Source organism: Rosa rugosa, chromosome 3 (genome assembly GCF_958449725.1).
Source record: "Rosa rugosa chromosome 3, drRosRugo1.1, whole genome shotgun sequence".
NCBI classification, from domain to species: Eukaryota; Viridiplantae; Streptophyta; class Magnoliopsida; order Rosales; family Rosaceae; genus Rosa; species Rosa rugosa.
Genome location: NC_084822.1, coordinates 29,800,466 through 29,814,436, shown reverse-complemented (window position 1 = coordinate 29,814,436; position 13,971 = coordinate 29,800,466). Strand labels below are relative to the sequence as shown.

Genomic DNA, 13,971 nt, shown 5'->3' with positions numbered 1-13,971 from the left:
GGGGGAGAGAGAGAGAGTCAGAGTTGAACCTGAAATAATACATTATTCACTTTTATATGCCTTTACAGTCGTGTGTTGGGACATTTTTGGAATTGACATTCTACGTCAACTGGATCTGATGATGAAAACTAAGAACTTAATTCGTTATCGTTGTCTTGGCTGTCCCGATCACTCTTCAGGACTCAACCATCTCCATTGATGACGGTTTGTAATTTGTTACTATCCCTATACACCTGGCCATGATCATGATCATGTTCTTGATCTTCTTCCGTACTTTCTCCATCTTCACCATGATCATGTTCATCTTCCTCTGGATTTGTATCCACATTTTCCCTCAGTGGCTGCATTATTTGGAGCTTCTCAACACTACGATCGTCAATGCACGACTTGTGATATTCAATATTGTTGTTCTTCTTTTTGTACAAGGCTTCAAGCTGGTGAAAGTAAGGACATGTTTTTGAATCTTCGGGTCTCGTTTTGCTGCTCTCCTTGACCTTCTTGAAGTATTTGTTGATGTTCTCCCATTTCTCCTTGCACCTCTTCGAGCTCCGATTGTAGCCGAGCCTCCTCATCCCGGCCGATATCTCCTCCCACAGAGACCCTTTTGGCCCAGCTTCCTGATACTTGACATCAAGACTTGTCCTAAGATTTATCAATGCTTGAACTTCCGTTTTCGGCCATCTTGAGGACCCGACAGCAGCTAGAACAGAATTGTTTTCGCCGCTACTATACACTTTCTTAGCCTCCAAATTTCTCGGTGCTAAATCAGAACTAGTAGTGAGACCACGTTGGTCCGTTGCCCAAGACACCGGTAGTGCTGGCAATGGCCGAGGCACATTTGTTGGTGGTACTACTAGTATTGCGGCATCAGTGATTTCGAGTGATCGATTATCATTCGAGTTATATTGCAACGAAACCTTCTGCAAGAATTGTATGAGGGCGGTGTCTTTAGCTGCCGCTGTCGATCTCTCTTGGACTAAAATCTCGTGTTCCCGATCGATTCTTGCCATCTCTTGCATTCTCAAAGCTTCTTCTTTCACCATTCGTTCTTGATCGCATTTGGTAATGGCTTCCAAGAACGTTTCTTGCAGCTTCTCCTGCTTCTCGAGAACTTGCTTTGTCAGTCTTCTGAAGAAGTATTTCCATTTCCTTTTCCTCTTGTTTCGTTGCGGAAACTCTTCGTCTGAAGCAGTAGTAGAAGATGTAGAGCTAGAGAACAGATTGGTCGGATTTAATAGTCGGAATCCATTAGTATTATCTTGTGATGCTTGAATTTGCTGTGGCCGTGAAAAATTGTTTGTTGATGAATGAATGATTGGATCTGTGGCTGGAGTGACGCCGTTTTGCGGAACAGTGACGACAGGAGGGACAGTTTGGTTTGGATGGTGGTGGTTGTTGTTGGTCCACAGCACCACTGGCGGTTTTGGTGGTATTATTGATGGATGGTGACTATTCTGATGACGATCAAAAGCTTCAAGTTCGTCAAAAAACCGATAAGTTTTTCCTTCTGGCTTTCCAGATCGGCCTTCTTTGGTTCTTCTGTGGTACTTGTACACGTTCTCGAATTTCTCCTTGCATTTCTTGGCACTTCTGTAATAACCAAGCTCCCCTAGTTTCCTGCACATATTAATATAGACCCCAAAATAAAATCAACAAGGGGAATAAAATTTACTAGGATATGTGAATTAAAAACAACACCAATTACAATTTGGAACCATCAATCTGTTTGAAAACACATATCCATCTTCATATATATGTTTGCATGCCACTGTAAAAGGTAGAAAAGAATATTCACTAGTGCTTGATTAATTATCACAAAATTAGTAAAATTCATAACATAATCCATATGCTAAAAACCAAGAAAACTATTAGATTAATAAGAGGTAGAAGAGTATGAAGTTGTTTACTAGCTTCAGAGATCGATCTGAAGAACAATAGTTCACCTTGAAATATCTTCCCACAATGGAGCTTTGAGACCGGAGTCGCGAAAAGCAGCATCCATTTGAGACCTTATCTTCAGGAGTGCCAAAGTTTCTTGGCGAGGCCACCGGTTTCCTCCTCCTCCTCCTCCATAGCTCCGGTAGTCGTCATCATGACCACCCTCATGATCAACGTCGCCAGAAGTATGCTTGTGATGATCTTCTTCACCTGAATTCGACAAAAGTGCGGCCGCGGTTTCAGTAGTACTGCTGCCTTCATGAAGTAGTACTGCTGGTTCTGTCACCATCATGGCTTCGCCGGAGCTCGCTAACATGTTTGTTGAGTTTCCCCAACAGCTGAGAGAGAATGGTGTATGTGTAATTCTTTTGGGTTTTTATGAGTCTCAGATTATATAATATCTCTGTATTCATTTTACAATTATTAACTGTGAATATGGGTGGGTTTTCCCTGTCATTCTCAATCCCATTTTTTGTTTTCCCATTAGAAAATAGACACTATTTTAGTATTTTTCCCTCTTACATGTAAGTAGTCTTTTATTTTATTGTATTTTCTCATCGTAGTAAATCATAGGGCTGTCAATTCTGACACGACCCGATAACACGACTCAAAACCCGCACAAAATAAAACGGGTTGAACCCGCACGATTAAAAAGTGGGACGGCCTTGGGTCAACCCGCCATGACCCATTTAATAAATGGATCGGCCATGAGTCAACCCGTCAACACGAAGTGAACCCGTATAACCCGATTATGCTATACTTCTTGAAATTTTGAACGTTGCGAGTATTTGATCATAGAATTAGTCAATTTGAAATATTTTGCTTTATAATTATTGGATTTAATTATTTATGAATTATACATAATTATTTTTATTCTTCGTCTTGTAGAGTTTTTAGTGAATTAAATCAATTTATGCGTTTTTTTAGTTAAATGGGTCGCATTGTAAACCCTTAAATGAGTCATTTTATCTAACACGACACGACCTATTTATTAACTAGGTTAAGCAGGTTAGAAACGGGTAACACGTTTAATAAATAGGTTGGGACCCATAAATTTTTGACACGATTATTAAATGGGTTGAGTTTGAGTTTGTCTCTTGCAACACGACAAATACCTTGACCCGACACGAACCCAACCTGAAACGACTCATTCACAGCATTAGTAAATCATACTCTCTCCCTCTGAAAGATTTTACAATTAATTTTCTTCGTAATTTACTTAAATTGCACAGTATCTCGATATCGAGCCATGTAAATTTAATCGAGAAGTGGAAATAATTTTAGGTAAATCACTCAGAACATAATTAATAAATCAAGAGGTGATACGAAAAATCTCGCTCGGTTGTTCATGAACCAAACTATTCTATGTTTCAGAATCAATACAGAATAATTACGGTCAAATTTTGGTTTAATAAACAAATTAATAATTTTTGTATCCGTACAAGTATATTATTGAAAAGAAAAATGCAAATATTATTATTTTTTTTTTTTTAGTGGAAGACGTCAATAGAACCAACACACACCCATGCAGTGTATCCCAACATAGCCAGACTAATCACTGCACCGCAGACGCACGAACCATTGAGTGTTTTAACTAACCCAGGTCCCTCAAATCTGCTGGCCACGGGATGGAGCTCAGTTTCAAACTCTAGACCTGGGGGTTCCAGACTAGGCAGCTCGACCAACACACCACACCACGTGGTTAATGAAAATATTGTTATAAACATAAATTTCATAGAAGGAGTGAATCTTTAAATGTCACTAGTATAGTATTTTTTTTTTTTTTTCTTTAAAGAAAACTTTGACTGTGGAATCTGCAGTTATTTCTGTTGTTAGTAAAAGTGTAAAACATAAACGCCAAAGACTCGTCTGACTCCCTCTGCAGAAATGTGTCCCTAATTATTAAAAGTGCTTCTAATTGAACCTATATAATAAAATGAAAAATAAAATACATAAGTGCTAGTGTATAATTAATAATAGTAGTATGATTGGTGTATAATACACTATCTGGAAATAGTGGCAACAGCTGTGAGTAGAGATAGTGACGAGAGTAGAGGATAATAAGTTGGCCCCCCCATATTATTTGTTTAGGTCGTTGCTATTTTTACCTCTTAGCGGGGGGTCGTTCGAGCCTGCAATCACTAAACTATCCCCAAATTGACCTCTTAATCATGCAGGCTGATTAAGCTAATAAATATTTATTTTGTTAGGAAGATGACCTAATCATTGCTGTCACTGTGATCATGATATCTGTAATTCGATCAAGTTGACATTCGGCCACCCACTCACAGGATCTTCATCTTCAACCCTAACCACCCACTCGGAAATCTACCTCTGATATGGAGGGAGTCTGTACAGTTGTGCCCAAACGTAATCGAACATGGAGAAACCAGAGATATAGGTACTACAATAGGAATAGTTCGGGATTAATTACCACGTGTCTATAATTTGAGATAATTTAATTGGTTCATATAGCTTCAATAAAATAATGAATGGTTCATTTTTCTCCATTTTTTTTTCTCCTTGCATGCATGTGTCGGCCTTGTATTGATAAAACCACAGACAATTCCTGGTAATCCAGATCGGACGATAATTACTCCCGTCATAAGAACTATCACTATTTCATACAACCATGGGCTGCTAAAAATAATTTTTACCCTAATACCGTGATTAGCAAATTGCACCAAGAAAAGAACTTCCTCGCATTGATGCTTTAAGGCCGCCATAAGAAAAAATCTTGCAAACCAAGTAGAAACAATTTGGGAAAATTAAATCAATCCAAGTTTGAGGGAGATCCACCACATCCAAATCCCGCAAAGCAAGCTTGGAAGCCAAAAAGACATATTATACAATGTGAATATATATGGTTAACGCAAAATCTTAATCTTAGAATTTTGAACATTAAAAATTATTATTGTTTTTCTTCGTATAATAGGCAAATACTGGTTTCAAATCAGTCTTATGAACAGATTGTGTTACAAAATTTTTTTGGCGATCCTTAGGCCACGTAGACTATAGGACCAGGCAGAAGTCTACCAATATTGACAAAACCTTTCCTAGCTATCTCTATAGATAAGTCCTCATCTGAAAGATGATCTCAATTTATAAGTGATGTAATTAACTAGCATTACTCATTATATACACAAGTTGGATATATGGTATTAGCTAGCTAGGGCATAGCCATTTATGAGAGAAAGAATTGACCTGTAACGGGTTAGGTCTCAAACCAACCACATACAATTGATATGAATGGAATAAAACTGTAACAATAACTCGTATGAATTATTTGAACTCTAAGGGGACCATATAGTATTTATGTATCTGTGCATTATGTAATATGCAGGCCAATTATGACAGTTTTTTTTTTTGGATAAGACCAATTATGACAGTTTTTTCTGAAGTGGTATTTATATGTTTTACAGTGATATGTGAAGAGCATGCCCCCTAGTCAAGAAAATCGGGCTGAGCATGCATATGCAAGGACTAGCATTTAACAGGCAGCTTTACTTTGTAAAACTGTTCTGTTTTTCTATTTAAGGATGGTACATATAATTTGCAAAAGAAATTGATCGCATTTGTACGTCAGTCATTTTATTTCTTCTAACAACAGTATAAAGTTGTTGAAACTTCGGAGTTTTCATGTTGTTGTGGATCTGGAAGAATTTTTACTCCTACACTTTATATGTGAAAACATAAAATTACTGACATAATCAATAATCTCACGTATAAGGGTTCCGAATTAGATTTTCTATCAAAAGATGCGTGATCAACAACGTAATCTCAAAAAGCTCTTTCGGATTAAAATAAATAAATAAATTACTGTTCAAGTACAATATCTGAATTGTGTGTCTGACCCAAACTCTAGTTACTTGTCGAAGTTGTAATAGGGTTAGTCTTACAGATATTCTTGGAGATATCTTTGTAGATATCTAAATAATTGTACGATTATGTTTCCTTGTAAGACTCTGATTTTATGCTTGTAATCCTCTATATAAAGATGCCCCTATTATCAATGAAAGACACAGCTATTTCTCTCTCAATTTCGATTCCCAAAAACAAGTTATCAGCATGAAGACCTAATACTGAAACCCTAAAATCGTAGCCTTCAAACCCTAGCAACCTCCATTGCACACCTCGAAGTCCTCGATCCCAGAAGCCCAGAACCAGGGGCGAAACCACCAGAACCGGCCGGAAAGTCCCTGAACCGGCCGTCGGAAAACCTTAACCGCTTGGGTTAGCCTGGCTAGGTTAACCTCGCTTACCTCTGTGCGCGCCCCTGCGCCCCTCTGCCCTGCCGGTTAGCCTCGCTACCCCTGCCTCAACTAACCTCGCCTGCCGTGCACCTCTGTGCCTGCAAGTTAGCCTCGCTGCCGATAGCCCTGCCATCCATGCACCCCTGTGCCTAGGGTTAGCTTCGCCTTCGACAGCAGCCTCGCCCCAGCCTCGCACACCCACGCCGCTAGCCTCCCACAACCTGTCGACATGTTAACCTCGCCAGCCACACATCTGCGCACCCCTGTGCCTAGTGTTAGCCTGGCCAGCCCCTCGCTTCAGATTGTTAGCCTTGCCAACAAAATTTGCAGAAGCTTCCGACCACCCCCCGGCGACCTCCGGCCAGCGACCACCACCTCCGGCCACCTCCATCAACTTTTTCGGCCAAATTTTCCGGCGACCTATTTCAACGTAATTTTTATTAAATGTTCCCGCTTTCTGTACTTTCAATTCATTTCCTTTTTCTCAGGGACTTGTAACCTCCCTTATTCTACCCCCCCCTTTCTTCTTCATAGGGGAGACCTAAGCATAACCCTAGGGGTTCATGCTATCTCCAAGCTTCGAGCTTCTTAAGAGCTCCAAACTTAGAGTTTGTTGAGAAGATACGATCCACCACAAACACATCATTGTTTCAATCTAATCCAATACCTCTTGGAATCAAATTTCTTGAGAGCAAGTACGCTCAGAAATTCTCAATTTCTTGGGAGCGACTACGCTCAGAAATTTTTATTGTTTTAGTGGTAGCCTTTTTAGCTCCGAAACTAGCCCTCTTTTCTTATTGTTTTTCAGGATGAGTAACCTGAACAAGTTGGACTTTGCTCCACTGGAGACAACAGGCGCTGGATATCACAAGTGGGTTCGTGATGTCCGCCAGCATCTTAAGTCTCAAGGAATTCTGAATACGATCCTTGAGCCCAGTTAGAACGTGCTAACTGTTGCTGAAGCTGCCGTTTTGGAAGCGAATCAAGCTAAAGCCATTATTCTTATGACACGTCACATGAATGACTCGCTCCAAAATGAGTACCTGAATGAAGAGGACTCAAGAAAGTTCTAGGTCGAACTCGAAGTTTAATTTGGCAATGTTCTAACTCCCTGCTTCCTGATTTAGAAATGAGATGGAACAATCTCCGGTTTTGTGATTTCAAGTCTATGCTTGACTACAACTCGGAAGCCCTTCGCATCAAGTCTTTGATGGAATTCTGTGGAAAGAATATCACAGATACGATGTTGATCAAGAGGACTCTCTCCACCTTCCCCAGCTCTGCAATGATGGTTGCCAAGAACTATCGGATTGATGTCAATGTAAGACGCATCACAAGGTTTCATGAGCTAATTGGAGCCATGAATGTAGTTGAGAAGTAGGACAACATCTTTGTGAAGAACTATAACTCTAGACCCGTGGGAATCAAGTATATTTCGGAGTCTAATTATAGTCGCGCCCCTAAGGGAGTACGCAAGGAGCGAAACCCTAAGGCTAGGGATAATTCTGGATGTTTTGGTCCATATCTTACCCTAAACAGGAAGGTACCCGCCAAGATAAGCGAGCACGGAACTGTGGAGGTCAACATGTCAAGAGAGAGGGAGGCAGAGCCTCTAGTTATAGTGGTGACGCCACCAAGGGTAATAACCATCCTAAGCATGCTCCAAGGCGCCTCGATCAAGGGAGCCTGACCATAAAGGTGCTTGTGTTCTATGTGGAGCGTCCGGACATTGGGCCCAAGCTTGTAATGCATCCCAGAATGTTGCAAACGCTTACAAGATGTATCGTGAAGCAAGGGATGCAAATTACATGGAGCAATAAGATCAATATGACGTTCTCGATCTGAGAGTGGAAGACTTCAAAGGCCAAGATCAAGATATTGGCGATTTTGTTTAAGTCTTTTATTCTTTCCAAGAGATGTAATAGGCACTTGCCATATAATTTTTGTAGTAAATGCCAATGGTTTAGTTTTTCTTCAAACTAGGCGCATTCAAAGTAAGTGTGATGTCTAGGAAGGTTTTGATATTAGTGGTACTTAAGGGAGCCTAACTCCACTGACATCTCTCTACTCACCTGGTGACATTTATTTTGGAGTTACTGAAAGAAGTTAAACGACCACCATTGTTTTGCATTAGCTAGTTTTTTGGATTAGACTTTCTTTGGTTAAAGAGTCAATGATGTGATTCTGTTGGCTTATGCATAAAATTTCGAGTTCTTTTCATTATGACTCCATTTTAATTATGAGCTTTTTTTTTTAAGAATTGATTCTGGAGAACTGCAATGTCTTGCGGATAGTGCGACTACGCATACTATTCTCCGCCATAGACAATTATTCTTAGAGATGTTGCCTACATATTCCTCTATGACTACAATGGCTGGGCCATCAGGATTAGTTCAAGGACATGGAATGACTCAATTCCTCTTGCCAAATGGCACCTTGATTATTGTCGTAGAAACTCTCTACGCTCCTAAGGCAAATCGAACCTTGTTAAGCTTTAAAGATATCAAAGCTAACGGATTTCATGCAGAAACGCATACAGAGAAAGGAAAAGAGTTCCTTTGCATTACCTCTAACGATTGTGGATGGAAGCGCATCTTAGAGAAGCATATGTGTTAATCTAGTTGACTTTATGTCACTACAATTCGACCTATTGAATCCAATAATGTGATAAGAGAAGATCTCTTGAATTCTGACACATATTGGCTTTGGCATGACCAACTAGGACATCCTGGTCGTGATATGATTATCCGTATACTAAAGACTTTACATGGAAATTCATTATTTCAAGTGAAACGAAGCAAGAATCAAAGATTGATTCCTGGATTAAGTGTGACCGCCACCGCCGTTGCATCTGGCGCCACCGTCGCCCACTGCCTGCCTAGGGCCACCGTAGTCCCCCCTAATGACGCCATAGTTGGCGTCCCCCGTGGTCATGACGCCATGGGTGATGTTTCTCATGGCCATGACGCCATGAATGATGGTGTAGTCACTAATTTTGCTTCTAATAACGCTTCACACACTCAGGCCAAACCAAAATCCTCATTGGTTGCTTCTAAGGCCCCTTACTCATTTTGCAAACCCTGTTCCTTAGGGAAATTTGAACTGAGACCGTCCTATGCAAAGGATCCAAAAATACTCATTCAGTTCTTGCAAAAAATCCAAGGGGATATCTGTGGACCAATTCAACCACATTGCGGACCTTTTAATATTTTATGGTGTTGGTTGATGCGTCGACACGCTGGTCACATGTTGCGCTGCTGTCCACTAGAAATGCTGCATATGCTAAACTCCTTGCCCGGATTATCCGTCTACGGGCTCACTACCCGGACCACCTTATTAAGTCAATTTGACTTGATAATGCTGGAACTTACATCGAAAACATTCGATGACTATTGCATGTCACTGGGGATTGATATAGAGCATCCAGTTTCTCATGTTCATACCCAAAATAGTATCGCGGAAGCCGCCATTAAGCTACTACAAATGATAGCTTGGACATTGGTTATGCACACTAATCTCCCTGTTTTCGCTTGGGGATATGCAATACTGCATGCAGCTGCGCCAATGCATATACGACCCACTGCCACCCAACCTTATTCTGCGTTACAGCTAGTGAGTGGGTACGAGCGTGATATCTCGCACTTATGCATCTTTAGGTGTGCCATTTATGTGTCTATTATGCCGCCACAACGTACTAAGATGGGTCCACAAAGATGAATGGGCATCTATGTTGGATATGAGGCTCCAACTATCATCCGCTACCTGGAACCCTTGACATGCGATCTCTTCACCGCTAGATTTGCGAATTGTCACTTTGATGAGATAGTCTTCCGGTCATGAACGACATGAATTTTCGTTGTCTGTCCCCACTATGTCTCGTCTCGATCCTCATACCGCACAATCCGAACTTGAAGCGCGAAGAACTATCGAGTTTCAGAGCATAGCAGATACTCTGCCTGATGCGTTTTCTGATATTGCTAAAGTGACGAGATCACATATACCTGCTGCAAATGTGCCTGTAAGGATTGACGTCCCAAATACTGGACCTAACGCTGCTCCTGAGGTACCAGGAGATGGCGCCACTGCCCAGATTGGCAGTGATGTGGCGTCTACGGCCGTAAGCCCCGTGAGGAAGTCTGGTAGACCAATTGGTTCGAAGGATACTTGCACTATAAAGAGAACGAATGAGGCACAAACAAATCATTTGATCATTGATACTCAAAATCCGTCCCATGAGAATGTTCTGGATTATGGTTATGTCCAAGAGACATCGTTTGGGGACGCCTCAATGTTAGAACCTATCCCTGAGAACGTAGAAATCTCTGTGAATTACACTAGTGTACATGGGACGTGGGAAACAAATTCCATCATCTTTGATGATGTATTCGCGTATTCAGTAACGCGTAAGATTATTGAGACTGATGACATCGAATCACGCTCCGTTAAGGAATGCCAACATAGAGCTGATTGGACAAAATAGAAAGAAGCGATCCATGCAGAACTTGATTCTCTAACGAAAAGAAAGGTATTTTGGCCAGTTGTGCCAATACCATCCTACACCAAGCCAGTTGGCCATAAATGAGTATTCATTAGAAAGCGTAATGTGGGAAACGAGATTGTAAGGTACAAAGCTCGCCTTGTGGCGCAAGGCTTCTCACAATGCCATAGAATCGACTTATAATGGAGGTCATTACATTCCGCTAGCTTGTCAGCTTGATAGTTTCTGAAAAACTAAACATGCAGCTCAAGGATGTGGTTAATGCTTATCTATATGGGGATCTAGATACATAAATATACATGAAGGTCCCGGATGGACTTCAATTACCCAAGTCAAGTGGCTCTAAACCACAGAGCGCATTTTTAATAAGGTTGAAACGCTCACTATATGGATTAAAGCAATCCAGACGGATGTGATATAACCGTCTAAGTAAATACTTGACTGGGAAGGGATATGTTAACAATGAACTATCTCTATGTGTTTTCATAAAGAGAACAAGTTCCGGATTTGCTATAGTAGCGGTTTATGTTGATGATATGAACATAATTGGTAATCTTAAAGAGTTAAGAGAAGCCGCTGAGCACTTAAAATCCGAGTTTGCGATGAATGACCTTGGGAGAACACGGTTTTGTCTTGGTTTGGAACTTGAGCATCGTGAGGATGGTATCCTGATTCATCAATCAGCTTATACCCAAAAGATGCTTAGGCGTTTCAATACTGACAAATTTAAGCCTTCAAGCACCCTAATGATCGTCTGTAGTCTTGATTCAAAAAAGGATCCATTTTGTCTAAAGGGTCATGACGAAGATGTGCTAGAGGCAGAAGTGCCCTACTTAAGTGCAATAGGCGCATTATTGTACTTAGCTCAATGCACAAGACTGGACATGTTATTTGCCGTGAACTTGTAAGCTAGATATAGCTCTGCGCCAACACGACGCCATTGGACTGGTGTTAAAGATATCTTTCGATACCTAAGTGGTATAATTGATATGGATTTGTTATATCCCTACAGAGAGATGATGTATTCGGATCCATCGAATGTCATGGACGCCATCAACAGTGGCTTGTGTTCCCTTTCCCCATCCTAAAACGACATTAATGTTTTGGAAGGTTTTGCTGATGTTGGGTACCTCTTTGATCCACACAAAGGTCGTTCCCAAAATGACAAATGTGTTCATCATGGGTAAGATCACGATATCTTAGAGGTCTATAAAACAGACCCTTGTCGCTACCTCTTCGAAACCATATAGAGATTATTGCTCTTCACAAAGCGATTCGTGAATGTATATGGTTGAGGTCCATAATTACTCATGTTCGAAGCAATTGTAGTTTGAAGTCTACCACATATGAGCCTATAAGCATTTATGAGGATAATGCTGCTTGTATCAAACAAATGAAGCAAGGCTACATCAAAGGCGACAATACCAAGTACATATCGCCCAAATTCTTCTACAATCAGCGATAACATTAGCTTTTTAAGATCAAAGTGAACCAGGTTAAATCTGAGGACAATGTGGCAGACTTGTTTACTAAGTCACTGCCTAAATCCACGTTCGAGAAACATGTTGCAAGCATTAGTACGTTTGCGGAAGTTATCCAAACTCCCATGATCGTAGTCATCAAGGGGAGACGTAGACATCATGGGGAGATGTCTACATGTTTGGTCTCGAAAACGTGAAGGGTGTTTTGTACTCTTTTTCTTATTCGACCGAGGTTATTTTTGTCCCACAGGGTTTTTGTTACTCGGCAAGGTTTTTGACGAGGCAACGAGAGAAGCACCACGTTTGGGCAACACAAGGGAGAGTGTTCAAGTATATCTGAATTGTGTGTCTGGCCCAAACTGTAGTTACTTGTCTGAGTTGTAATTGGATTAGTCTTACAGATATCTTCGAAGATATCCAAATAATTGTACGATTATATTTCCTTGTAAGACTCTGATTCTATGTTTGTAATCCTCTATATAAAAAGGCCCCTATTATCAATGAAAGACACAGTTATTTCTCTCCCAATTTCGATTCCCTAAAACAATAACACCATTCTCTCCCACTATGTTTGCAATTATGTTACATTCAATGTTCTAAAATGCGGCCGCCCAGCCCGCCTAGGCGCTGGGCGGCGCCTCTCCGCCTCGAGGAATTGCAAATCGGAGCTTCTGGGCGTTTGTGATTTAGGCGGGCGGCTGGGCGGTGAGCCGGGCGTTTTTTTTATTATTATTATTTTTTTTTTTTTATAATTCGCGAGATTAAGACCTAAAGACCCAAATTCATAGGGTCAGTTCGTCCAAAGGCCAAAACGCAGCAAATCTAGCTCAGTCTCCTCCGTGCTCGATCTCTTCTCCGTCGCTGGTGAGCATCTCCTCCGTGCTGTCGCTCTCTCTTTCTCTCTACGCACGGCTCACTCTGGAACCAGATCAGAACCAGATCGGATCATCGGAAGTTCGGAACCGGCAGCTTCTTCGTCGCTCTCTCTTTTCTCTACGGCTCTGCGCGCGGCTGAGCTCTGAAACCAGATTGGAATCTTCTTCGCCCCTCCGATCCAGTATCGACTCTTCCTCCACCATCTCAACCGGCAGCTTCTTCGCCCCTCCGCTCCACATCTCCTCCATTTTCCAGCTTCTCCAAGGTAAGTTCTGAGAAATTAATAATCTTTGACTCTTTGTTCTTGTTGAGTTGTTGGCTTGTTACTGGAAAATGGAAATTGATAATCTTATTATTCTTGTTGCTGGAATTGATAATCTTGTTGTTGAGTTAAGTTGTTGATGGAAAGTGAATAAGTGATAATCATCTTGTTGAGACGTTGAGTTGTTGGCTTGTTGCTGGAAAATGGAAATTGATAATGTTATTGTTCTTGTTGTTGGAGCCTGGAATTGATAATGTTCTTGACTTCTTGTTGAGTTAAGTTGTTGCTAGAAACTGGAAAGTGATAATCATCTTGTTGAGTTGTTGCTGGAAAGTGGAAATTCCGAAAGTGATAATCTTCTTCTTGTTGCTGGAAAAGTGGAAATTGATAATGCATTTGTTTTAGAAATTGATAATCTGGATGTTTCTGTTGTGGCCTTGTAGACAGTAGGCTTGTTGTTTTGGAAATTCATAATCTCAATGTTTCTGTTGTATCATTGAGTTAAATTATAATGACTTAAATTAGACAATTAGTTAATGGCTTAATGCATATAAATATATAATGAATTAATTAGTTAAATTAGTTAATGCATGTACAATTATACATTCTGCCACAGTGCCACTATTGTTAAATCATTGTTTGTTTATTAATAGGGCTTCCTTC

At 40.7% G+C, this 13,971-nt stretch overlaps 1 pseudogene; it reads right to left on the bottom strand.

Annotated features, from left to right (window-relative positions):
* On the bottom strand, positions 1 to 2,332 carry LOC133740263 (trihelix transcription factor DF1-like; annotated as a pseudogene).
* Between the last annotated feature and the right edge of the window lie 11,639 nt (positions 2,333 to 13,971).